General features: G+C 48.1%; 1 protein-coding gene across 3 annotated transcripts in view; it reads left to right on the plus strand.

Annotated features, from left to right (window-relative positions):
* Positions 1–27,302, plus strand: part of LHFPL2 (LHFPL tetraspan subfamily member 2) — a 172,359-nt gene that overhangs the window by 113,134 nt on the left and 31,923 nt on the right. Inside the window, exon 1 of one of the 3 annotated variants that reach the window (XM_040225912.1) lies at positions 9,235–9,881. The exons of the other annotated variants lie outside the window; for them this stretch is intronic. The gene's annotated coding sequence lies outside the window, so the exon portion shown is untranslated. Of the gene's footprint in view, positions 1–9,234; positions 9,882–27,302 lie in introns of those variants that run through there. 3 annotated transcript variants of the gene reach the window in all.

Here is a 27,302-nt window from a genome sequence, read left to right on the forward strand (position 1 = left end):
TCTCCCCAGGCATATGGAGAAGGGGAAACTGTGTCAACACAGGGCTCATATGAGGAAAGGGAAATATGGAAAAGGGCAAACTGCCAATGCAGGTGGGGTGGCTTACCTTCAGAATTAGTCCCGAGAGTTGAATGTGAAGGTGGGTGCCATGGGCAATGGTTCTTGCTGATTTTGGAAACATAGTCACACAGTCAGGTAAGCAGCTGAAGGAGTGAAACAGGCTGCTGTACCGTGAGGCGGTACGGACTGGTAGAGACTGGGGGGAACTGGGGAATCTATGCCCTGTCTAAAGAGAACAGCCACTACCCAGCTCCAGTGATCTGTCGTCATGTGGAAATGTAAGTCCAATATTGCCAGTGTACTGATCTCCCCCGAAAGAAAAGCCCAACATTTGAATTTTTACATTGTCTTTCCATTTTGAATGTTTGCTGCTAATTTTTAAACATTTAATGGATTGGCTGTTGTAGGTAAGCCTCCAGTTTTTGAACTCTCTGAGAGAATAGGAACAGAAGCGAGGGTGTGGAGGTTGGGAGTCCCAAGACAGCAGACCAAGAGTACAGGTGCGTCCCCCCTCAGGCCCACCTGGCCCCAGTGCTTCTCACACTTGAGTGTGCATGCGAGTCCCCTAGGGTGCTGGTCAAGTGTGCATCCTGGCTCAGGAATTCGGGGGTGGGGGTGGGGGGTCTGTTGAAAAGATTCTAGGCTTAGTGGGGAAAGGTGCTATGATAAATTAATGCCTTCTACTCTGAGCAAAGGAAAGGGGAATGACTTGACATACTTTCCGTCCCTGTGGTACAGCAAGGTGATAAAGTCAGTTGTGTGTTTCTGGTCATTTCCAAGGTTCCCCTAAAAAGTCAGAATTTGAGCACACAGCTCGGTCAGAAGCTTTTGAATTTTACACCCTTCCTTACTTGTACACAGTCCTCCATGTAAGAACTTGGATTCGTCTCTCTGTCTTCTGGGAAACTGGGATAAGACTATCAGACTTGCAACTTGGGTGGGATACAAAGAGATTTAACTGACTGGCCCTCCCTTCCTTGTGCTGTATTTTGAGGATAAAGGCTATGTCTTGCATATGTTGGTGTTCTGTTACTTCCACATGGCCTTGGCGTCCCTTCCGCATGGGGTCCATGGTGGGAGGAAAGGGTGGGTGCCGAGGAAATTGCTTTGAGCAGAAATCATCTTGTTTCCATTCACTTAGAGCTGTTCTTGGAGCCCTCGTCAGGTCCCCTGCCTGCGTTCAGTGCCCTTGGAATTGCATGCCAGGAAACAAGATGCTCTTTCTAATTGGGCAAGTGGGAGGAGAGGGACTGGGTGAGCCAGGGTGGGCTGGCAGTTGACACCTAAAAATAGATCTTTTTCCTCATGAATAAACACGTTTGAGGGGCAAAATGCCGTGCATATTTCTAGCCATCCCAGACAGGTCAGCAAAGGAGGCCAACAGGCCCAAGGTACAGCCAGCCAGGTGGGTGGAATGCCAGCCAGAATGAGGTTGCCATGACAACAGGGCCCCTTGGAGAAAGCTTCAGGGGCCTCCAGGGAGGGGAGGCCGGCCTCAAATCTGAAGCCAAAGTGTGTGTGCAAGTGAGATGTGAGAGTGTGAGGGTGGGAGGGGACAGGGCTTGGCCAGCGCATCTTAGACTTTACGCGCCTGTGAATGTCAGTGTGGATTCTGATTCAGGACTTCTGGCTGGGGTTTGAGGTTCCTTAGGTCTAACATGCTCCCAGGGGCTACTGAGGATGCTGGTCAAGAGAGCACACTTTGAGGGGCAGAGGATTCAAATCCACTGTGGTCTTCAGGACTCTGAGACAGGGCGAAGGCACACAGGCAGGGGAGTTACCCCACTCCATTTGTATCCTCTTGTGTTTGGCCTGAGCTGGAAAAAAAAAAAAAAAAGGCAAGTGCTTTGACAGCTGTTTCTCATCATACTGAGATGTTTTCCTTGCCTGGTGATGGTGGTGACACTTTAGAGTAACAACAAAATTGAGTGTTGTGTATTATAATTTTGCTGGTTGAAATGCATATGGTTGGGCAGACTCTAAATATTGTCTATGTAACAATTCAGTAAAATGCAGCCTGTGTTAGTTGATGTATCTCTGAGGCGCTTCTGAAATAATGGAGCAGATTTTAGCAACATTTTAAGAGCCAAAGAAGAGCTCAGGCATTAGATCTGGGAGGTGAAAAGTCATTTTGATAATTTAAAAACTTGGATGAGAATGTAGGTCACTTGCCCTGTGCAGGGGAACACAGCCATTCCTTGAGAGGCCGGGGTCCTTATCCCATCTCTCGGAGAACAAGCGTGATGGTTGTGTCTGGAAGTGGCGGCACTGTCTGTTAGCAAGACCAGGGCCAAGTTGTGCCTGAATAATAAGTAGCATCCTTCCCCGCACCCTGTGTGTTGGTCTCATATCCTCTCAAGTGATCCAGTTTGCTCCCCTGGCCTGTTTTCAGTCTATGACATGAGTCTGTTGTTGGCATGGGCTCCTCACGAACTGTAGCAAAGTCTGGCTGTGGAAGCCGACACGGGGTGACCTCCATAGAAGGAAGCCCAGCAAGCGCCCTCTTCACGGGTCTTTTGATCCACTCCCGCTTCCCTCATGGGAGGATGCTGAAGTCCCTTCCCAGGGTATCAGCAGTCTGTCTGATTATTACAACTCTGAGGCTGCAGGGCTCCAGCTTTGATCTTGATTGTGTTCCAGAGATGATTATCTCTCTGTGTCAGGATCAGAGCCCGTTGTCTTAGGGAAATGCTGTCATCGGACCCACCCACCGAAGGAGCCGATAGCCTGCCTGTCCCTAGGGATGAAATCCAGTGGGCAGTAGCCACGATGCGTCCGTGGTGACCCACAGACACCCCCAGCCAGGCTTGGCAGGGGAGCGAGGGCTCGGCCTTCCCACTTCCTGCCTGGGCGCCCCAGGCTGGACGGCCTGGGCAGGCGGGGCTGTGGGCTGGCAGCGGGGTGGACGGGCGTGAGCTCCACGTGTGATTTCCTCTCCTGATCCCATCAGGTTCCCGTGGCTCTGGGCAGCTCTGGTGGGGACCCCAGGCCTTTGTGCGTCTCCACCCCTCCCCACCAGTCCTGCCGGCCGCTATAGACAGTCCCCGCCACACTTTTGGGAACATGAGACTCGCAGGAGCAGCGACTGAGATGGGGTCTCAGCACCAGAGGGGTCCAGAGCGGGCTTTCTGAGGGTCATCTTCACCTCAGTTCCCCGCACCGTGATGTGCTCAGGGTGTGAGTTAAGTGGGAGGCCAGGCTCCGTGCATGTGGGCACCAAGTGTCCCACTTCGGCTCAGGACTGTCTCTCTGATTCCTTGGCAGAACTGCCTTCTCTGCGACCCCATGCTTTTATGTCTGACCCTGTGCTGTGTCCCAGGACTCAGAAGAAGCCTCGTTTCACCTTGTGGGATATGGAGAACTATCATGTAATGGGACGGGGGTGGGGGAGCAGTCCTGGGACGCTAGAAAAATGTGTTGTTTTTTCTTTCCCTTTCACTCCTGTGAAGTTGATGGCTTTTCTTCCTACATTCCAGCACACTTGTTCAACTTGAAACAAAATGCCATGAAAGCGTTTAAGTTTTTGCCATGAACTTACAGTACAGGGTGAAAAATAATATTCTGAGATTTGAAAAGCTTAGGTTGAGGCGGCTGTGTGATTTGGGCAGTGTTTCCTTACATGAACTCCCTGCACCTCATCAGTCCCTACCTCCCCCGTCACAGGTTGGCAGAAATGGCAAGTTTTTGCCAGAGTGGAGGGGCATGGCCAAGGCCTACTTGGGCAGAGGGGGCCCTGGGGCCCAAGCTTAGGCCCTACGAGTCTGCACCCATTTTAGTAGCATGGGAAGTGGGGAAGATGGACCCTGCATCTGGTTCTGCCTTTGTGTTCCTATTTTTCTTTGAATCCAAAGGATGGCCGGGAAAGAACAGCCAGCAGTCACACCGTGTGTGAGTCAGTACCGGGGGATGGGTGAGGAGAGGGACGGGGAATCACTGAGTCATGGGCACTGGAGCTGCGAGAGTCCTGCCCCCGCAACAGCTCCTTCGTAACCGCCTCACTTATGGAGGCGCCGCGGAGCCCCTGGGAGAGCAGAGGACCCGCCCAGGGACACACCTGACCGGGGACAGGTGCCGGAAGAGGAGCAGATTCCCGGACTCACCGTCCAGGGCTCCAGCGTGATTCCTAGGACCCCCTCACTTGCCTATCTGGCCTGCATCCCCGAGCACGCTGCTGGGTCCAGACCCGGGCCGCTGCCCTTGCCTGCTCTCCCAGCCTCTGACCCCCAGACAGCCTCTCTGCTTTCCCTCCAGGAGGGTCTGCAGGGTAACATATGATGGGGCTCTGGTTCCCGGAGAGGCCCCACTGGGAGCCTCTGGGGCAGACTGACCAGCGTCTTCGTCCTGCCCTCCTCTCCCTCCACCAGCATCCAGCGTCAGGCGGTGGTTTGGCTGCAGCTGCCCAGCTTCTGCCTCCTAGGATGCCCCCAAGCAGTGCGGGGTACTGCTCCCCCGCACTGAGGCTGGGTGAGGAGTAGCCCCGCCAAGGCTCACAGTGGGAGCCGTGGGGGCTGTATCCCCACCAGGCTGCGCCGGTCTCGGGGCCTCCACTCTTTTCTTGCTCTAAGAGCCCCTCTGGCTTTTTTTCCCCTCCCTTTCTTTCTTAGAACAATGGCTTAAAATCTAAGGCAGTGACTGCAGGTTTGGAAGGGAATGGTGGACCTGAGGCTTAAAAAATTTAATAAAACAGCCTTAGTTCTGGGAATGAAAAGAAACAATTTAAGGTGTTGATAAATGCTTGGCAGAGTTCTTTTCCTCTTTTCAGAGCTGATTCTGAAGATTAGGGTTTTGGCACATGGCTTATTACTTAACAACCCATACAAGCAGAGAGAAATGTAAATGATGCCGTTTTTTTCTTTTCTTCTGCTGAAAAGGGGGCTCTGACCTTGGAATACGAGCCTTTAGTTTAAGCACTGACATCTTTCCAGCCAGAGTGGGCTTTTTCCTCTTATTTCCTTTGTTGGAGGAGATTGAAAAGTTAACGCTTTTACTTACCTTTCCCAGGGTGTCCCACACCTCCCAGCTCCCACACTCTCATAATGTTAACAGTACATTTACAAACTAATACTTATATTGTTCAATCTGATTTATTATCATATACATTTTTCACATGTCTTCTAAGAAATGTCACAGGCCAACACTTTGTTCATTTGGTTTGAATTTCTGTTGTACCTAATGGGACAAAGCGTCATTTGTTTAAAAATGATTCAGTAGTTAGGATTTAATGGTCAGTGCAAATGTGTGTGCCTAATCACTCAGTCGTGTCCAACTCTTTGCTACCCCATGGACTGTAGCTCACCAGGCTCCTCTGTCCATGGAACTTTCCAGGCAAGGATACTGGGGCAGGTTGCCATTTCCTTCTCCAGGGGACCTTCCCAGCCCAAGAATCGAACCTGCATCTCTTGCACTGGCAGGAGAATTCTTAGCCACTGAGCCACCAGGGAAACCAGCTAATGGTCAGTGCGGCCCGGGATGTCTTCATATACACCTGTGCCTCTTGTGGGGAAATGTGAAGGAAGTCTTCTCAGACCTTGGTTTTTGAAAGGATGAACTGCACTGAGTTAGACCTAAGTTAATTTTCCCTGCAGTTGACTGGTGACTGCCTGAACATCCAAGGAAGGACAGAATTTGTCCCCTGGACCCCATTGGTAAGGGTGTATGTGCCCTCAGTGAAGGAGAGAATAGGAGATGAGCCTCTGAAGTCAGTTGAGATGCGGCCCAATCTACACAGGACCGGTCTACACCGAAACAGAGCTCATTTGGCACCCTTGGCCTAACTCAGAGTGTCTGCTTGTCAGCACACAAAAAGCAAGTCAGCTGTCGTCCTGCTCACTGTCAGGGGAAATACCACTAGTCCACGTCTTTCCCGGAATATTTGCCTCTGTAATTACTTGGAAAACCAGTGAAATGGTCCTCACCGTAGTAAACTGACCCTAAAGTCATTTGGATGGAAACTCTGGTGTTCTGGTTTAAAAGATGCAAAGAGAGAGGGCCATCTGACTGAGGTGGAGGTGGTCCCTCCCAAAACAGCCTCTTCTGACTGGTTTTCTCAGTGGGTTTAGTTGTTTTGTTTAGGTTTTTCTTTTTTTTTTTTTTCCTATGTATTCCTAGTGTAATTGAACTTGTAACAACATGGGCTTGAGCTGCGTGGGTCCACTGGAGCTGCGTGTGGATATTTTTCAGTAGTAAATACTGTAGTATTGCAGAGTCCCCAGTAGGTTGAATCCTCAGATGTGGAGGGACCGTGGATACACAGGGCTGACTTTAACACAAGTTAACCCCTGTGTGGTTCAAGGGTTGAGAACTGCTCTCGTCAGTTAGCGGAGACGCACTACATGCTTTAATCTAAGAGCTTTGCTGTTTCCAGGTGATAAGCAGGTCCTGAGACAGGTGGGTCAGGTGTGTGTGTGTGTGTGTATGTGTGTGTGTGTGTGTGTGTATGTGCGTGTGTGTGTGCGTGCGCGTGTGTGCGTGCATGCGTGTGTGCGCACGTGTGTGTATGCGCGTGTACGCGTGTGTGTGCACGCTCGTGCGTGTGCGCGCACGCGCTTTGTGCTCAGCTGTGTCTGACTCTTTTGCAACCCACTGAACTGTGACCAGGCTCCTCTGTCCATGGGATGTTCCAGGCAAGAATACTGGAGTGGGTTGCCATTTCCTCCTTCAGGGAATCTTCCCAACCCAGGGATTAAACCCACTTCTGTGTCTCCTGCGTTGCAGGAGGATTCTTTACCCGCTAAGCCATCAGATGTTAGCTTCATGATGCTGTCCGGGACCCAGGCTCCTTCTGTGCCGCTTTCTCTAGCGCAGCACTGTTCATTCTTGAAGTCCCCATCAGAGCCTTTCTGGTCACATTCCCCAGCCGGAGAGGAACCTGTGCCAGGTCCTTTGTTTTTTTTCAGGATTTTTTTTTTGGTTTTGGTTTCTTCAGGTTTTTTTTTTTTTTTTGAGGTATAATTAACAAGTGAAGTTCTAATAATATATTTAAGGTTGCAGTGCGATGATTTCATATACATTTGTCATTGTGAAAGGATTCTCACTATCAACACATTCATCACCTCACAAAGTTTTTGTTTTGCCTTTTTGGGGGGGTTTAAAAATGTTTTTGATAAGAGAGCCAGATCCTTTTTAATACCTTTTCCGGAAAATGTTCCCCATTTTGTCCACTTAAGTTTCGTTGGCCACTCCATCTGCAAAAAAGAGGCTGAGAAATGTGGATTTTTTTTTAGCTAGGCACATTGCCAACTCCCACCCCACCCCCGCCCCACGCCATAGTGTGTGTTTCAGGGTTACGAATGAGGTGAGGCAAATTAAGCATTCTCTGTCAGTGTAAAATGTAAGGAAGTACCAAAACCCTCAGTAATCAAGGTAAATGATGTCTTAATGCAGTGTTACAGTACCATATTAGAGCCTGGGGCAAAAGAAAAAATTGATCATGCTGATCCAGTCTTTATTTAAAATTTTTATGTTTTCATTTGTTGTTGTTCAGTTGCTCACTCATGCCCAACTGCTTGCGACCCCATAGACTGCAGCATGCCAGGCTTCCCTGTCCTTCCCCAACTCCCGGAGCTTACTCAAACTCATGTCCATTGAGTCGGTGTTGTCATCCAACCATCTTGCCCTCTGTCGTCCCCTTCTCCTCCTGCCTTCAGTGTTTCCCAGCATCAGGGTCTTTTCTAATGAGTCGGCGCTTTCCATCAGGTGGTCAAAGTATTGGAGCTTCAGCTTCAGCATCAGTCCTTCCAATGAATATTTAGGACTGATCTCCTTTAGGATGGACTGGTTGGATCTCCTTGCAGTCCAAGGGACTCTCAAGAGTCTTCTCCAACACCTCAGTTCAAAAGCATCAATTCTTTGGCTCTCAGGCTTATTTATGGTCCAATTCTCACATCCATACAATGTTTTACATTATTGCTTATTAAAATATTCATCAAGATTAATGAGTTTTTTTGCATCCCCTTTAATTTTGTGCTCAAGGCAAGTGCCTTGCTCTCCTCACCCCAGTCCCAGCCAGTTTTCTTAGTGAAGAAGAAGAGAATAGATACTGGGTAGGAACCAGTCCCTGCCAAGGAGAGATCCCATTGCTCACCCATATCCTTACCTCCTTCCCCACTGCTGACAGAGTGACTGAACTCATGTTGGGGGAGCACTGTTGGCAGGGCTGCAGGGAGCAATATTCCCACAACCCAAGAACTGCTCACAAACAACCCCAGTCTTTTGGGAGTAGACTTATAGTAGCATCTGTATATCCGTAGGTAGAATTCTCAGATGAGTATAGATGCCATTGCTCACCAAGAATGAGTGTGTGTGATCAGAGGGGTCACTTTGGGGTCCATGTGGCAATAGTGACCTCATAAAGGATGGGCTCTCACTGGGAGAGAAATTAATGAACACCTCACGTCAGAGGAGAACTGTCCGGCTCCTCACTGCGTGTGTGGTCACACCTCTCAGAATGAATGAATCTGGTTCAACTTGATTTCATGTTGATATAATGCTTTCTGCAAGGAGTATTGGCGAAGCGTAGCCTCCCTCGTGGCTCAGCTGGCAAAGAGTCCATCTGCAATATGGGAGAGCTGGGTTCGATCCTCGGGTTGGGCAGATACCCTGGAGGAGGAAATGGCAACCCACTCCAGTATTCTGGCCTGGAAAATACTATGGACAGAAGAGCCTGGTGGGCTACAGTCCATGGGGTCGCAAAGAGTTGGACACAACTAAACGACTAACACTACTACTGCTAGCCAAGATCACAGTCGGCCGGAGGTTGACTCTGCGATGTGGAACCCTGGATACAGAGGAACTGAGGTCATGGAGGTTCAGCTACAAGTTATACCTGGATTTTCTGACTGTGCAGAGGAAAACCTCCTGTGTTGTTGAAGTGTAAACTGTAATTTGATTATTAGTTTAGAATTTTAAAAATAATTTTAGACAATCATCTGGAATTTCAGAGAAGCTCATTTTAAATTTCATGACAACATCATTTGTAGTTTTAGAAGAGTTCTACTGATAGTATTTAGTTACGAATTGGAATGCCCTTGAATACGTATATCAAAAATAAAATGTCTAATAAAAATTAAAGCCATAAGTGGGTCTTATGGCTTAATGTGATATAGTCAGGAAAAATGCCATGATAATCGCCCTTTCTGGTAATGCTTCTGCCTTAGACAAAATGGCGTGCAAACAATGTACTGTATGGGGATTGAAGCCTCTTTATTTCTTTCCCCCTGTCTTCTTCTAGCTTCCAGAAACTTCAGGTAGATTTTTAAAAATTATTTTTACAAATTGTTAAATGAATAAGTACCTAAAACAGACAAGTGCTTTTGGAAGTGTTGCTGCATTCACAGGACTGATTTTTACAGGGATATTAAAAAAACATTTTGTGGCTATGATTCATACGCTGATGCTCGTATAAATTCTTGCATTGCAGAAATTCGTGATTCAGTCTGTCAGACGATTTCCCTTCTTGAGACTCTAGTCTTGTGAAAATTCAGCAATTTGTTTCACAAATCCTTTCATCTACCTCCTTGTGTAATGCTTTCTGTTTTTAAAGCTGTGAGCATTTTATCACCCAGCCCCACACCAGCCTTGCTGCATGGCCTGGCTCCATCCTACACTAAGCCCTGTTGCCCACAGACTGTAAAACACTTTTCAGAGGCGCTCTGTGGCTTCACGCTTCAGGGAAAGTACTCTACTTTGTCAGTTCTTTTCAACCTTTCACAGGAATGCTGTGACAGTAAAATGAAGACATCAGGAAAAGTACTTTTCAGTTCTTAAGAAGACACCTGCTGTAGGATTCCAGGTGTTGGCAAAGGCAGACAGTTAATTTTAAGGTATGAAGGGGTTGTCTTTGATAGGACTCTGCCAATTAACATTTGGTTGTCTGTGTCCAGTTGAAGAATGAATTGCTAAAACACAATTTTTCAAATTTTGTTAGCATTAGACTGGTTAATTTAGAAGTATCTTTGTTGTTAGTATTTATTAGCTCTTCCAAATGTGAACACTGTGTCTTGGATCTTGGAGGGGATGCTCTGTATTTATTGATTCGATTAAATGGCCCATGCCACAGTTTTTCCTTCCATGAAGCAGGATCCTAGTGCTTACCTAACAGCTGAGGGAGGAAGTTGAGCTGCAGTGCATGCGTGGTCCTTGATTAGCCCCGCAACTTGCTGCTTTATAAAGCCTACGAATGGCACCATGACTTTGAGTTCCTGCTGCCTGAACATGTTCTGCACCAAATACACAAACATGGCAGTGAGCTGCAAAGAATGTGGTAAAGGACGGTGAGCGCGTGAAGCAGGGAGCATGCAAGCAGGGCTGAGTTAGGACCATTGTATCTATTTTGTACTCAGAGAGCCACACCAGATACAGTTCTGAGGCTGAATGCCTACTTGAAAAAAATGTGCGGGGTTAAACGTGTCAGGATTTTCTGTTTCTGGGAGCGCAGTTACACTAAAGAGCCACCCAACTGTAGACAGATGGTGGTTCAGAGATCAGCTGTCATCGTAAAAGGTCCTGGCAGCTGTCAGGTTCAGAAAATAAAGAAAGGGGGTTATCAGAACTGCGCAACAAGAGCAATGGAAAGCAGAGATTGATGATACTGGGTGTGGCAGTTCCTATCCATGCTTCCTGTCTTCAGGACTTGGGATGGGAAATGTTGGTGACACTCCACACTCTCTTCCACGCAGTTCACCCAACATCATGGACCTGAATAAATAAAGCTGGCGGGGGCTGGGGGGGAGGGAGGTGGAGCGATACAGATGGTTTTTCCAGTTGAATGACATTGGTCAATTTCTCTTTTGATGAGACTAAAAACTGTTGCAATAATGAAATGCAAAATTTTTACCACCTTTTTTCTTTCCTTCCTATGTGACAGAAGTAAACTCTAAAATCCTTCATTCCTCGGTGCTACTCGAAGTACAGTGAGGCTGGCCATCTTTACTAATTTTTAGGCAGAGGATTTTTTGTATCAAATTTGGGAACACAAAAAGGGTCAGGTAAAAATCACGTGATGGGAAGCTGATCCAAATGTTAATCCTTTTTGAATTAAAAATTGTCCTCAGCACGGAGAGAGGACTCTACCTCCTGGAATGCAGTCAGAAAGTCACATTGCCATTTATCAGCCTTCCTCATGGCTGGGCTCTCCTGGACTTCTCATGTGAACTTCTGAAAAATCTCCTCAGCATTAAGAGCTTCCCTGAAGCTGGATCTTGAGCATCTTGCATCCTGAATTCCAGACAGATCTGAGTTAAAAACATAGTAATGGACTCCGTTTGTTTTCCTGTCTCCAAGGTGTTTGGCCCCACGTTCCTCCTCCCAGCCCCAGCGGGAGAGGAACACTTTAGTTACTCCCTGACAGGAACGAGCTCTGGAAACTTGACCAAATGTTGGCTGGGGAAGCCCAGTTCTCCCTCAAGCAGGACTAAATGTTTCCCAAATTAATTCTGACAAAGTGAGTTTAGAGTCAACTTTCTGGAGTTTCTCAAAATGATTTAGGGTGTTTTAAGTCAACTCTGTGTTGGTTCTTTTTCCAGTGTCTAACCCCTACTACCTGTCGGGGGCTTCATTAGTGTCAAATACTTTTCTTTCTAAGCTGTGCTGTGGGAGTTTTTATCATGTAAAAATTTCTCTGGAATGTAAATGCCCTATGATGTCTTTGGTTTGATGTTGGGGTCAAATGCAGGCCGCTGTGTGACCTTCCTTCTGGAAAGAATGGAGGCTTGTTTTGCTTTGCTCATTTGGTTCTCAGCGTGCATTCAACCAGCAACAACACAATAGTGTATAGCAGTAAAAATCACTTGCCTCCATGGGGTTTTTGGGTGGACAAGACTTGGGATCAGAAGATTATGGATGTGTGGGCGCGTGGTCTCATGTTAATGTATGTAGCTGTCAACGCTGGGCACAAGCCTACTACTATTCTGGGTTATTTATTTTACTTTAATGAGCAAAGAAAAATATGATACACTTGAATGGCATAATAATAGACAACTGCATGTTCTTGAGTTATAAGTAAATCATGGTCAGAAAAAGACAGTGAAGAGGGTGTCTCACTAAATATTTCCAGGCTTTGTCTCACAAAGGCTTGGTGGTGTTTCGGAGTGGCTAATTAGGAGATAGATCCAATTTCGTGCTGCCTTCTCTGTGACTCAGATGACCGTTGGAAACAGCTTATTTCAGACTTCGGCTACCGGATACAGTCACTGGCTATTTCCAAACCCAAGATGTTTGGATGCTGATTGAGTCACAGTGTTTGCATTCTGACTGTTCCATCAAACCCCGGCCTCGTGGGAAGCGCCGATGACGGGCTGGGTTGGAGAGGCGAGGGTCTGTTCCTGGCCGCTGAGGGGAGGCATCCCGGGGCTGAGGGGGGCCGCTGGCCCAGTGGCGCTGTTCCCGCCCAGCAGTGTGAGGTCTGTGTCCCACTGAGGGGGCCAGGGCACAGTTGGTGGGAGACATCCTGGTCTGAAGCTTCTGATCCCTCCTCTCAGGGGCAGGGGCCTCGGGGCAGCCCTGGGCGCTGCCACCTTTCTCAGCAGGCTTGGCGGTGTTGCCCGAATGAGCTGAACAACAGCTTCTGGCAGAGAACACGGCTCCAGGGCTCGCCTCTCCCCACTTCCTCATCATCTGCTCCTGTTACTTTGCCTTGCTGCTTCAACTTAGGACTGTCTCTCCCCACCCAGTGACTAGCTATCACTATTTAGGTACTGACTGCAAGGAGATCCAACCAGTCCATTCTGAAGGAGATCAGCCCTGGGATTTCTTTGGAAGGAATGATGCTAAAGCTGAAACTCTAGTACTTTGGCCACCTCATGCAAAGAGTTGACTCATTGGAAAAGACTCTGATGCAGGGAGGGATTGGGGGCAGGAGGAAAAGGGGACGACAGAGGATGAGATGGCTGGATGGCATCACGGACTCGGTGCACATGAGTATGAGTAAACTCAGGGAGTTGGTGAGGGACAGGGAGGCCTGGCGTGCTGCGATTCATGGAGTCGCAAAGAGTCGGACACGACTGAGTGACTGAACTGAACTGAACTGAGCTCTTAGCATGGGACACCCCTCCCCACCCCCCAGATTCATCATCGTTTGTGGCCTAAGTTGGTTTTTAAAGGTGTGAATTTTTACCTTTCCCTCTTTGTGTCAGGATGTTTCCCTTTGGTCTGTAGCTATTTTTTTCATTTCTTTTCTTTTCCCTTGATACCTACCCCCGTTTCGTCCCCACAGGGATTAAAGCAACTGGATTTCCATCAAGGTTAGTATCGTGGTGGTTGTGTTCCTAACATTCTAGCCCTAAGTGCCCTTGGAAAGACTGTTCAGATGTGGACAGTTTGTTCTTACCCGAGCCATGTGGGCAGTTTGTTCTTACCCAACTGTCAAATGACCTGCTCAGTTCTGTCTTCCAAGGTCAAGGGAGTACAACTCTCGTTTTTAACAATATCATTGCTGCCATTTCCTAAAAGCTTATTGTGTGTCAGGCTCTGTGCCAAGTATTTAACATTTATTTTCCCATTTAATCTTCATATCAATCTTATGAAGTAGATAGTGTCAACTTTTAAAAAATGCACAATGTGAGAGTTTCAAGTTAAATTTTATTTGGGGCAAAATGAGGACTGCAGCCTGGGAGACAGCACCTCCGAGAGCTGAGAGACTGCTCCAAAGAGGCAGAGGGAAAGGTCAGTATATAAATTATTCTGGTAAAGCGGGGAGTACATGCAATCAAGCTCATTTGTTTTTAGGAGGTTTCTACTAGTCTTGTGAAGTTTCTGCTAGTCCCAAGCAACAGTCATCACCATGAAGGATTTTAGTGCTTCTCTAGATATGAGGAGATACAAGAACTGGGCTCATAAAATCAGCTCCCGAGAATATGCAGCTCTCTGAAGACCTGTCTTGCCAGTTTTCCCAGAGCACAGATGCCTGCCTGCTGCTCTCCACCCTCAACTCCTTCAGGGGGTGTTGAAGTCAGCTGCTGCAGCAGCCCATGACTTAATCCTTGCAGAGGTGGATGGCAAGCAACCAAGGGCCAATTTGTAGTTGACAGTATTATTGTCTGCATTTTGCAGCTGGAGAAATTAAGGCACAGGGAAGTTGGTTATTTGCCCAACACATTCTGCTAGTATGTGCCATTCACCAGGATTTGGATCTCATCTCAGTCTAGATCCTATGCCTTAACCACCTTCCAGGGCCACATTGTCTTCCAGGGCATACATCAGTATCTAAAGACAGTTTATTATTGTCCCAACCAGGAGGATGCTACTGGCATATAGTGGGAAGAGGTTAATGCCTGGGTGCTCGGTCACTCAGTCCTGTCCCACCCTTGGCAACCCCATGGACTGTAGTCAGCCAGGCTCCTCCGTCCATGGGATTCTCCAGGCAAGAATACCGGAGTGGGTTGCCATTTCCTCCTCCAGGGCATCTTCCCAATCCAGGGATCAGACACGTGTCTCCTGCACTGGCAGGCAGGCAGGTTCTTTACCACTGAGGCTAGGGATGCAGCTAGACATCGTCCAGCTTATAAGACGAAGAATTCTCTAGCACCAAATGTCAGAAGTGCCGAGGTTGAGAAACCCTGTTATAGATAGAGCAGACCATTTGTGTTTAATAGTTAAGGGGAACCATCCAGGTGATATTCTGAAACTTCAGTTATTTCAGGAAATATTCCTTGTTTGCATGGTTTTAAGAACTATTTTTAAATCGCTCCATGGGTAGAAAATATATGTAACTGTTTACAGGGAGAAAAGATTTCATGAAATTCCAAACTTTTGAAATGCAGAGGAGGTCTACGAATTTCTTTATCTCTGCTGTGATTTGGTTATTGGAATCGAGCATGCCGTTTGGTAATTACATTAGACAGTTTGACTTTGGTACCCACTTAGAGGTGTTATACACATAAATTCTCTGCTAGATGTCAGCAGGAAGTTTGAAAATTGTGAATTGTGGTATTCTGGCCTTGTTTGGGTCTCGCGAATGGGTGAGGCTCCTGTGGTCCCACAGGCCACGTGCACAGAGCCCCACAGAGCAGGCAGGGAGGGCGCCGGCCGGTGAGGCAGTGTCCGCGGGCTGCCTGCACGTTCTGCATGGAGCGGTCCTCCCAGCCTTAATCACGGCCTCCTGTCTCTGTGTTCCAGTCACATGCTTGGCCCCTCTGCTCAGCAGGCAAAACCAAGAGTTCCCAGTTGGAGAAGTTTAAGGTCTTCCTGTTTGTCTGACACTCCTGGCAGAGAAAACGTCCACATCTGTGCATTGTCCGCCCGTTTCCTTCCCCCAGCCCCGCTCCGCACGCCCCCAGCGGCCTCCAAGCGCTGTATTGTTCCCATTCTTCCTCATCTTGACCTTGTACTAACCGCCTATTTATTGTAATGACTCCTCAGATAAGGTACTCCTTGGGACTTTTTTTTAGTAAATGCTTATTAGGTCCAGGAAATTGAGGATCTAGCTAAAATGCAGTGCACAGCATTTTGAAGTGTATCTCAGACCACAGTGAAACGGACCAGCGCCCGCTCAGCTGTCTCTTTACCTCTTTTCTAGGTTTGTGTGTTTGTTTCCTGGGTCGTGAACACCCCTTTGGGCATTGGTCTCTGCAGATGATGGGCACCTGTGACCAGCTCCCTCCACCTTGCCCTCCAGGACACATGGTCACCTCGTTCTTCCCCCTTGGCCTGGCCCTCCATCCCTTTGGCAATTTTCTCGTGTCCCCAGGGTCCACCCGGGTCCTCCTGTCTTCTTACTCCACACCGTCACTCAGGAGGTCTCATCCATACCCCTGACATCCCTGGTACCCCAGGGGCCCCAGGGCCTGGTGCATGTCCTGGTGAGGTCCACAGAGACCACTAGCTCTCCTCCACCCAGACTAGACTTGTGATCTCACCCAGCTTGTCCCTTCTCCCATATTCTGGCGCCAGGGAATGGAAACGTTCGAGTAGTTGTACAGAAATCTGGGAGTGCTCCTTGACTCCTCTTCCCAGCAACCTCCAGGGCCAGTTAGTCTCTTGAGTCTTACTGTCTTTTTAAACATTTCTCAAACCCCCCCTCCACTGCAGTAGCTCTTTGGCCCTTTCCCTTCTTGCTGGGATCCCTGCCAGGGCTTCCCACTGGCCATCCTGGCTCTGCAGGTGTGGCCCTTCCACATCGCTGGCAGCAATCCCCTGGATGGGGTTGGGGGCAGTGGCCCCCACTGCACAGACCTGTTCATCCTTGGCTCCCGCTGAGCCTGTGTGCAGCTCTGTGTGCAAGGGGCATGTGCTTATCCCTGCCTTTCCTTGCCTGCCCCTCACAGGGTCCATGGAAATCATCGCTAACTAGTCTATAATAGAAACGGGGACAAGTTTGACTTGAGCCACACTGAGGATGACAGCCCCTCAGTTGCTCAGATAACCAAGGAGCTGTCCTAGAGAAGCATGATTTTCAGCACGGGGTCATAACTTGTCATAGCAAAGAACGTCAAACAACTCAGAGGTGCAATCCTTCAAGGTTTAAAAGAACAGGTCAGCATGCACACAGCAAGTCAGCATGGCCTTGGCACCTAGAAGGGGATTCTTATCACTGAAGGAGAACCAGCACTGGCGTCCTAGGAAGAGAGGCATTTCATCTTTATTTTTAACATGGACATGCTTTTCTTTTGGTCATGGGATCCTTTCCTTTAATAATTAAAGCAGATGTATGATGTGTGTTTGACGGGCCACCAGCGGGCTGTTTTGGTTAGCATAGAATTTGAGTGAAATCATGTGTAAGCCAGAACAACTTCCCCATATCCAGTATGTGAACATTTCTTCCTCACAGGGGTCCTAGAGATGAGTTCTCCAAAATGCAAGCCGGATAGTGTTACTTTTTTGGCTGAAAACACTGTAGGGGCCTCTCACTGTAGCGGACAACACGGAGTGCAGAGTCCCAAGCGTGACTCATCCGGTCCCTCTTGGGATGATTCCTGCTCACTCCACCTGCCACGTTCCTGCCTGTCCTTCCCACCTCTACCCCAGGCTTTGGCTTCAAGGGACAACCCTGATCCTGGCAGACCCTATGCTTGGCATTTGCCCCCAGCGGCCTTCTCTCCTCCAGGCAGAACTGGGTGACCCTCTTTGCTACTTCGGTGGCACCAAGGGCTCTGTGCTGGGCCCACCTGTCGACTTCCCTGTTGCCCTGGTGGCCTGGGACCCCTCTGAGGATGGAGAGCCATCATTTTGGTGTCCAAGCACTGGTCCCAAACCAGGCACATGGACGTACTTCAGAAGCCACCGTCATTGGTATGTGAATGGGATTTGTCTTTCAGACCTGAGAGCATGCGGTTTCTGAGAAATGAACACTGCCAGCCAGGCTACTTCAACTTTGCCTTCTTTCTGATGAGGCAGTGAGGGGACCCATAGACACCAAATGTCTTACCTAAGATGAAAAACTTGTCTTTTGTTTTAACTGGAGGATAGTTGCTTGGCAATGCTGTGGTCTCTGCCTGACATCAACGCGGATCACGCTTCTTAACCGCAGCCGATGGAGCCCCTTCCTTCCTCTCCTAAAGAAGTCCCATGTGGTCAGGAGGGGGGAGAGAATTTAGTGGGAGGGGATAGCTTGAAAAAAAAGGTTGCAAATTCCTTTTGGGACCACACTTCATACCCTCAGACTCTTCCCCTGGTGTGGTCATTTAATTTTTTCCTGAGCCAAATTGATACATATTTATCCAGTACAGACTATTTCTTTGAGTGATAAAGACTTCTATCAACAGTGGTTTTTATTTTTTTTATGCAAAAGAGAATATCATGCTCTGGAAGTGGCAAGGGGCAAAGCAGACCCACCAATATCACCCCACTAGCCTCCTAAAACCGTCCTGGCTTGATGTCGGTGTTTATCTCTGACACGTTTATCTCTTACAACTGCCAAAACTCCATTTTTCCCAGGGGTTTCTTTCTTGATCGAATTTGGATCAGAAAGCCAAACTCACTTAACAGTCATCCTAGTTCCTTGAAATCATTAGAAAAGTTTACAAATAACCCTGTAAGTTAAAAAGTGAATTTGAATGGATAAGGGGGCTGTTAGAGCATAAAGTTAATTTTCATTCTTCTGTTTAAAATTCATTGTGCTAAATAGCTAGCAGATATGCCTGAATTAACAAGCATTCACCCTTTCAGCCATCATTTCTACGTAAATGTACAAAAAAAAAAAAAATGAGGATTATCAGCTATTCTGTTTCGCTCAGGACATAAGCAGTGTCAGCATGATCTAGCCCTTTAGTTTTCTTTTAAGAAGTGTTTTTAATGCCAGCATCCAGGGTTATCCAACAGAAGCAGAAAAATTCTAGCCTTTCTCCACCCCAACTGTGACCCTCCCTTTTGAACTAATGATAGATTTACTTTGCAGTTATTATAGTCCTGATAAAAAACCTTATCATGGTTTCCTCAGGTTCTCCCTGATCTGGTGCTGCCCCACCCACCAGAGCACTCCTCTGTGGCGAGTCCCACTCCTTTTGGCCTTGGTCTTTCTTAATGTCTCTGTGTTTCCTGATTCCAACTTTAATGACATTTCCATGAGGCCAGTAGGACTATCTTTGTGTCTCCTCCCAACCCACCCTCCCACCCTCCTTTCCCTGCCTGTTCCCTGCACACCTTGGACTGTCAGATCTTGGACAAGAACACCTGCCTGGTCTTACCTCTTTAGAGCTTCAGTGCTTAGTTCAATGCAAGTTAGCAGTTGCTAATCACCGTGGTAAACAACGCACAGTAACAGGAGTTCTCCAGGTTGGGAAGCCCACAGTATGCGACTCCTTTTTAAGTGCTTTCATTTCAGCAGATGTTTAATGAGCATTATTTTTAAAAAAAAAAAGGATGGGGAGTAATGAGATAAGAACAGAGGAAAAACCCAGAAATCAAGTATTCTGGGTCCTGGGGAAATAAGAGCTATGTTTGCAGTACTGGGTGCAGTTTCACTGAGTACCTCAGCCAGTCATTGCTTCTGTCCCTTGAAGCCTCTGGGCCCTTGGCTTCTTGGCAGGCGGGTTAGGGTGATGGGGCGGGTGGTGTGTCTGAGCGTGTACACAGTCGTCAGCTCATCACCCACCTACGCAGAGTGGCCTTAGAAGGGCTGCACTCTTCTTCCTGCTCCATCACAGAGGCCGAATCCATGGAGCTCAGCCCTTGCTTTTGGGAATGGCCACCTCCGCTAAAGGGCAGCTTGGAATGAAGGTCAGGAAGTTAGGAGGAGTGAAACTGGACATGTTTATGAGGGTTATTCTTGTTGACATAGCTTTCTTCTCACAGTCTACCTCTGCAATTTAGGATGTGTGTGGTTGACCGCCAAATAATTTCTTACCAGAACCTCCCACCCCAGCCTTTACTATCTGCAATTATCATTGTAATGAGACCAGTTTTACCAAATCTTGGTAAAATATTGCCTTTGACAGCACTGAGACCAAAATTTAAAAAAGAAAATTTAATCCATCCGTGATCTCATTGACAGTACCAAGTAAAATTGAAAATCACTTTAAATTAATGTCAGCTCAGCAGCTTCTATCTCCAGGCTGTTGGGTTGGAGTGCTGAATTTTTAAATATCATTTGAATCATTTCAAATGATCCTAACAAAACAAGACATTTTATTAGATCATTAATAAGAATACTTACCAGAAGTAAGTGCCCCTTGGATGGATGTAAATCAGCCTTCTGGGGCCGTTTATAACTGATGAGAGAATTGCACTGCTTGACTTTAATAATTCAGCCAGGAACAGAGAATAAACAGCAGCGAACATTAATTTTATTGGACAGTTTCATACGGTTTATGTTTTGAAATAAAAGGGATATGAGTTGACTCCTGCCTGAAACCAAAGCATTTCGAAAGGACTCCCTCATGCTGTTGGCATCTCCAAGTGGGGAACTTGTTCTCAGATGCGTTTGTTAATCAGTTGGTACCCTTCTTGCCATAAATAAGAAGCCAAAATATAAACACTGTAAATAGTGACTACATCTTTGTGTTCTATCATGTCCTTTGGCATATGGCTATGAAATTCTTTATAACCAATCATCTTACTTGTCTAGAACAGAAGCCACAGTATCTGAGAAAGGAAGGAGCCTGTATATGACTATGATTTTTCCAAACCAAGTACGGGTTCTTTCATTGCTGGCTCCATGTCTGCAGCTAAGGGTAGAGAGGGCCTGGTTTTCAGCTGGTAGCCTAAAGACTGGAGTGGAGACTGCTCTGCTGTGATCCCAAGAATGAGAGACACTCCGGACCTGGAAATGAAAGGGCAGAGGAAATAATAACGCTATGAGAAGAGGGAGCCAGTTGAGCCCACGCCCTTTGACCATGGCCCTTGGACAGATGTGCTCAGATATGACCTTCTCTTCTGCCTCTGCACTCGGCAGTTCCTATAGCAGACAGGGTATCTCCCTTTCCCATCCATCTGTAGGACTTGGAGAGCACCTGCTTCATGGGGAGAAGGTGATAAAAGGTGGTCATGCGCTTGCAAGGATTGACTCTGGAACGGATAGTGGCAGTGGTCACCTGCAGGTCCTCACCACCACCCCTCCCCAGCTCTGTACCTGAATCTCTGAAGCTAGAGCAGCTGAGGATGCCGAGTGTGGTCACACACCAGTAGCCAAGAGCCTAGGCCCGAGTCCGTGGTCCCCTGCTTCCTGTCTAGTGTTTTTGTCCCCACCTATGACTTCACCATTTGACAAGCTTCAGTCTACAGTCATTGATATTAAAAGGTGATTTTTTTTTTTGTATGGCTGTGTGGAGACAGCCCTCCGAGAGCAGAAAAATAAATGTTGACCAAATATGATAATAGAAATAATTCCTGCCACCTACTGAATATTCAAAATCATACTTGCTTTATATGCACGTATTTTTAATCCTTATAACACCCTTTGAGGTATATCCTTTGAACACCCACACTTCATTGCTGAAAGACACAGAGCTACAGGTACAGACAGGGTGATAGTATTGAAATAGATCTTTTGTGCCCTTTTTATACCCATTTGTATCCTTTATGCTATAGAACTCTTCTTACATGGAGAAAATTGGTGTTTGAGGGTGAAACTACTTACCCTCAGGCCAGGTGGGCCCTAAGGAATATCTAGACGGGGAAAGGAGTGCCCTCCCTGACCTCATAGGTGGCCATGCTGGTGTGGGGTTTGGGGATGGGGAGGCCGGATCCTGCTCCAGGAAGTCTACTGTACCTGCCTGGCATGCTTTCCTTTTGCCAAGCACTTTTTAAGTTTATTACTTCCTTGGTTGCCTTCACAACAAGCCTATGTGGTAGGTTCTGTTAGTACCCTCAGTTTACAGACCCAGGAACTGAGGTACAGCGCCACCTCTGGGCCCAAGGTCACTGCCTAGCAAGTGCTAGAACTGGGATTCAAGTCCAGACAGTCTGGCTCCCGACGAATCACTCCCCTGGGTGCCTTTCTGGATGAGCTCATTGGCTGGAAGGGTGGGGCAGTGGGTTTGGTAGCAGTCTTGGGAGAGTGACTGTTGAGTCCATGCTCATCCTGTACGTGAGCCTAAGAGACCGCCCCCCAGTTCCTGCCCACATTTTCTGCCGGGACCCAGAGCAGTCAGCCACCCTGCTCATGCGGGCCTGGCACATGCGAGCAGAGAAAGGGACTTTCTCCACCCTGTCTGGGTGTCTTCTCACGAGGCTGGAGGTCATCAGAGCCGTGGGAAACGTTTGCTGTGAGGAAGCCTGTTAGCTCCAAACACTTCGGAGAAACGTGTGTCAGCACCCAGGGGTGCTCCTTTTTCTAACCTAACCAGAACACGGTCTTCTTTTTCCCTCCTCCAATTGCCTGGAGCTCCCTTGCCAAGCATCTTTCTGTTTCTGAGCCACGTGGGTTTAAAAGGGAGGCACCCACTCCAGCCTGGCACACTGGGGAGGCTGGGGCAGGAGTCCCTGGCAGCCTCCAGAGTCCAGGGCAGTGGACACGTGCATCATCCAGGATCAGCCTCCTCTCTGCCCACCTTCTTTAGCAGCCCTTCCAGGTGAGCATCTGGGGTTGGGGTGTCTCCGGGACGTGAAGCTAAAGCCCTTTGTGTTCCTAGCCTCTCCAGCACTTTCATTTTTGTTCTGAAATGGCTTTGTCCTCTGACCTGTACTCTCTTCTTCTGAGTTCATTTCTGTTTATGAGGCTGCACTGCTGTTAGAAGCTGTGACAATAAGGCCCTGTTCCCAGAAAGAGTACTGCATCTCATGAACAAGGACAAGGGTTCAGCCTGGCAGAACGGGGTTTTCTGTGACCAGCTTGAACTTTGATCTTCACTGACTTCATCTGGGCCACTGTGAGCAGAGCTCACTGGGCCGCCGCTCCCCGCCTGGCACGTTCCTGCGTCCTCAGGCCAGGCCAGTTACGCCAGCCGAGGTCCTGCCTGCCTTTGAGGGTGTTTCTGAATGTACGAGGATCTGAAGCTGCTGGCAGCTTTATGTTGAACTTGCTTTTTCTCAAAGAGTGTTGCATCCCTTTGGGAGCTACACTTAAGCTCGTCTGTTTTCAAAACACCGTCTGAATCCTAAATGTCTGGGGAATTCCTCTAGTTAATAAATGAAGGAAGCTTAAACTGGTCTACGGTTTTGAATTTGACATTCTCAGGGGAAGTTGAAAAATGCTGTGTGGCTTGATCTCTGGCTGTGAAGTCACTGAGACAGACAGTGTGGGATGAACTGGGTGTGGATGTAATGTACAAATCTATCTTGCTGACTTTTTAGATGTTAAAAAAATCTGACCTTACAAATGTGTGTGAATGTGTATCTATATGAGTGTGTCTGTGTATGTGTGCATTCCTTATCACACAGTAAGTAATTCATGGGTCTTAAACATTTGAGAGAAGTAAGGCACTAGAGAGGGGAGGTTTTTGATACATAAGTAAAGAGCCACGTTTGTGAATATCCTCTTGTGTGTGTGTGTGTTCTTTTTATTGCAGATGCATTCAGCACATAAAGCCTTAGGCTATTTCCATAACCTTCTATGGGCTCGCTGTCTTTCAAGAAGGGCGTGTTATGGACTCACAGGGGAGTTTAGACCTTAATGCTGCAGTTTGTACCTTTGGTTGTGAAAAGCCAGCATCAATGTGAGAGAAATAATATAAACAGTGAGTTTGAACATTTGAGTGATATTCTTAGAAATATGAACATAGCCTACAATAGACTTTGACTCTACTTTAAGTCACTCAGAAAGTTTCTAAAATTCATTAACAGTGTTGGTTAGAAGCAGAAGTAACCTCAGTGAGAATATAAAGGATTTTCTGTTTATTTTTAAGGTGAGCAGTGGCGAGCATTGTCTCAGTCCCTGGGTAAATCGCAAATTAGATCTTGGTTTTTAAGGATACAGGTTACTTCACATCGTTAGACCCAGTCCACTGATAATATCCTTCGGTGGGTAATTAGAAGCGTGTCATTCTGCTGAGAACTTTGCCCGTAAACCCAGTGACAGCTGCGGGGTCTGCAGTGTTTGCATGGATGGGCTTCTGGGTGAAGGTCGCTGCCGTTGCGAGCTGCCCCTGCCCTGTGCCCCTGAGAAGTTCTGGGCTGTCGGGCTTTGGGCTGGCAGCCCTGTCCGTGCATTATGCAGCTGGCCGGTCCCCTGGGCCACGCCGGGATGAGGTTTCCACTGCCCTTGTGCTCACACCCGTCACCTCCTTAACGGCTGCTTGGAACCCTGCACTGAGGCCCAGCTTGAACATTAACCGCCGCCGTTGCTTCTGTCAGTAGCACTCACGGGTCAGGTTTTCAGGGCCAGTGGAGGTGCAAGGAGAGAAAACCGTTTCTGCCATTCTTTAACCACCTGTGGCTATTTCCAGATTCACATCTGTGTCTACTACTAGTTTTTGAGCTTGTAAGTTGATACCACATATGTATGTGTGTGTATCTCTATATGTACATGGTTCAAAAAGAGGTGAAGCCTAACTTAAAACAACTGTATTTTTAAAGGGAAGGGTGTTCTCACCGTTAGCTGATGCTCACCTTCCTCATAGAAGCTACCGGTTTTTTACCCCTAATGCTCCACGGTCTTTCCCTCCATCTCTGAAATGACTGTATTCCTAGAGGGACTATTTGCATTCTCATGACGGAGATGGCCTGAAACCAGTTAAAAGTGCAGTCAAGGCCAATTCTCCCCTGCGAGCCGCTCCTTCTGCCTCGCGCCCCGTGGGCTGAGCTTTTCGCTCTCCGCTCTGCCTGCCCGGCCGCCGTTCCTTCCTGTTCCCAGCCAGAGGCCCAGGCCATTGGTCATCCCCACTGCTCTCCTCTGGTCTCTCGCCCCTCAGTTCATGGATACCTCACTCCGGCCGCACACACTCCATTCCCAGGAAAGACCTCTGTCCTGGGCCGACGCCTGGTACCAGCGGGCCCTGGAGGTGTCTCCTGAGCTGCCGGCCTGGCCAAGCCTCCTGCAGGCGGAGCTCAGAGCTCTCTTCTTGTGCCTGTTAGAAGCACACTTCCGAGTTGCCATCCTAGCTGGCAGCTGCACGAGGTGACTGGACCCACCCCAGGATGCAAGAAATAGGAGCAGAGAAGGAAAGGGAGGCAGCGTGAGTGAGCCAGGACTCTGGTAAGAGGCTCGGAGAAGCGCCTGATGGGGAAAGTGGTTCTTGCAGCTGCGGCACTCAGGGTCCCTTCTCATTGACCTCATTTGCTCAGTAGGGGTTTTTTCTTCTTTCTCAGTACTTCCATGCATTAACCCTAAGATAAATATATGGAGAAAGTAAACTTTTTATTGAAGCAGTCTGCCTTGTTGAATTGTATAGTGAATGCTTCTGAGATAGTTGCCAGTCTTTAATGGGGCTGCCCTGGTGCCTCAGTGGTAAGGAATCTGCCGGCCGGTGCAGGAGACGCAGGTTGGATCCCTGGGTCAGAAGATCCCGTGGAGGAGGGCATGGCAACCCACTCCAGTACTCTTGTCTGGAGAATCCCCATGGACAGAGGAGCCTGGTGGGCTACAATCCATGGGGTCGCAGAGTCGGACACGACTGAGTGACTAACACACACCCAATGAGGGTCACGAGATGACTTTTATTGCTGTCCAACTGCAAACTTCTTTGCCGTGTCTATCAAAGAGGACGGTGGAGTTGAATGTATCTCGACAACAAAGACAGAATGGACGGGCCCTGGCTCTCCCAGGAGCTCAGCCCTCGGAGGAAGCTGGGTTGTGTGTGACCTTAAAATCTCAACATGGGCAACCACAGGGGTTTGGTTTTTTTCAGCCACGCCACTTGTCCGTCAAGGGTCAGCTGTTCCTCTGCTTCATGTTGTCAGGGACTCAGGCTGTCAGAGAGGTCTCATCTGGAATTGTTCTTATTTCATGAGAGAGAGAAGCGAGCTGGACAACAGAGTACCCCCTCCCCCAAGCTCTCTGCACAGAAGTGGCATGTGTCCCTTCTACCCACGCTACATTGGCTGAACGAGTCCCATGATCTGGTCTCATGCCAGTGGGGTCGGGAAATAGTATCTTCCTCCAAGAAGAGACATGATATTTGAAAGAATAATACGTCCTTTCACAAGAGCTTTCCCGGAAGCTTCCAGTCAGGAGACGACTCTTGTTCTACTTGATTCTTGAGTTTACTTGGTGTTTTATGGGTTTGTATGAGAGGCTCAGAGGTAACCGACCGCATAATCCTCTTCGTTGATTGTGTTTGGGTTTTCTTAAGCTGCTGGAAGGGAACCTGGCTGACGGCCGTGTGTCTTGTGAACAATCAGCGGTTCTTGCTGCCTCTGTGCAGAGGGGCTGGGAAAGCCTGCAGTTGCTGTCTGAATGAACATCCAAACTCCCTGATGCTGGGGCCACTGCCCAGCTGTCACTTAGATGAGCCAGAAACCCATCCTCTAAGGGTGATTGATTCTCAGGGTTGGGTCACGGGAGCAGAGGACTTAGCAGTCTCCCCTCTATTGACACCAGGGAGTTCATGAAGCAGGAAGTATCTTGATTTTATATGTAAGTTCTTATAAGCTTTTTGGTTTTCACCCTTTGTTACTTTGTCCATTAAAACTCTCTGCTTTCTTTCATTTTTTTATTAAAAAAAAAAAATGGGGGGTGGAGTCTGCATTGCAGGATGCAGGCGTTCTCCAGTTGCAGCATGTGGGGACTGCTCCCTAGATGCAGTGTGCAGGCTTCTCCTGTTGCAGAACATGAGCTCTAGAGCATGCAGGCTTCAGTGGTTGCAACACACCAGCGTCGGTAATTGTGGCACACGGGCTTAGTTGCCCTGCAGCACGTGGGATCTTAGTTCCCTGATCAGGGTTTGAACCTCCATCCCCTGCATTGAAAGGCGGGTTCTTAACTACTGGACCACCAGGAAAGTCCCCAAACTCTGTGCTTTCTTATTGATCCTGAAAATATGGGTGAGGCTCACTTAAGGGCTCATATTTTTCCAGAATTCATTATGATATGAAAAACGCTTTCTGTTTAAACTTATATAGGGACATGGAAAGGAAGCTCTTGAAGCTCAAGTTCTGATTCCACTTAAACCTGAAGCCTTTAACATCCCACAGTGCGTGCGGGGCATAAGCCCCCGGCTAATAGGATCTTGACTGAATCGCACCTTAGAGTCTACTGTGGAAGTTGGTTCTCCAGTCACTCCTGCTGGACAGAAACAGAAAGCAGGCTAAAGGAAGAGGATCACGTTTTCCAAAAGGTCTCCTCAACCTTCTAGAGGTTTTTAGATGCTGACATTTGTGGAAAGAAAAAAGTTATGAAATGTGTAAGTGGGCTTGAAAAATCTTACAGAACGGATCATTTAGAAACTGGGACCAGATAGGTGGACCTGTTGACCTTGGTTGCTGACGCCTCAGGACAGAGTATAAAAATGACTCCTCCAGAAACGTGTGCTCAGAAAGCAGATTGACTGGGTGCAGAGGAGTTGAAGTGGGCATCAAGGAAGAAATATCTGACTGGCCGGGACTGGGGGATTAAAAATCAAACTTGACAGTGAGCAACTCCTCACCAAGTGCTCCAGACCCAGATAAAAAGAGGCTTACTGAGGTGTTCTGGAGAGCGGAGTCTCTGCTTCTCCGGGGGGCTGGGGCGGGGCACCAGGCAGCTGAAACCACCGCTGGGTTCAGCAGGAGAGAGAACCACCTACAGAGGGGAGCTGAGCTGGGGTCAGTAAGACCTGGAATGCCTAAGATTACCTAGGTCCACTTGGTAAGTTCCTTGAGATTCCCTGACATCTGCCGCGGCCACAGCCACCTGAGCACGTCCTGAGTGGCCAGCCTAAGTCTGGAGGAGGAGAGTTCGAAAGAAAGCCGTGTGGCCAAGCGAAGTTTCGAGAAGCCCCAGTTTGTCATTTGTAGAG

The sequence above is a fragment of the Oryx dammah genome, unplaced genomic scaffold (assembly GCF_014754425.2).
Source record: "Oryx dammah isolate SB20612 unplaced genomic scaffold, SCBI_Odam_1.1 HiC_scaffold_26, whole genome shotgun sequence".
Taxonomy (NCBI): domain Eukaryota; kingdom Metazoa; phylum Chordata; class Mammalia; order Artiodactyla; family Bovidae; genus Oryx; species Oryx dammah.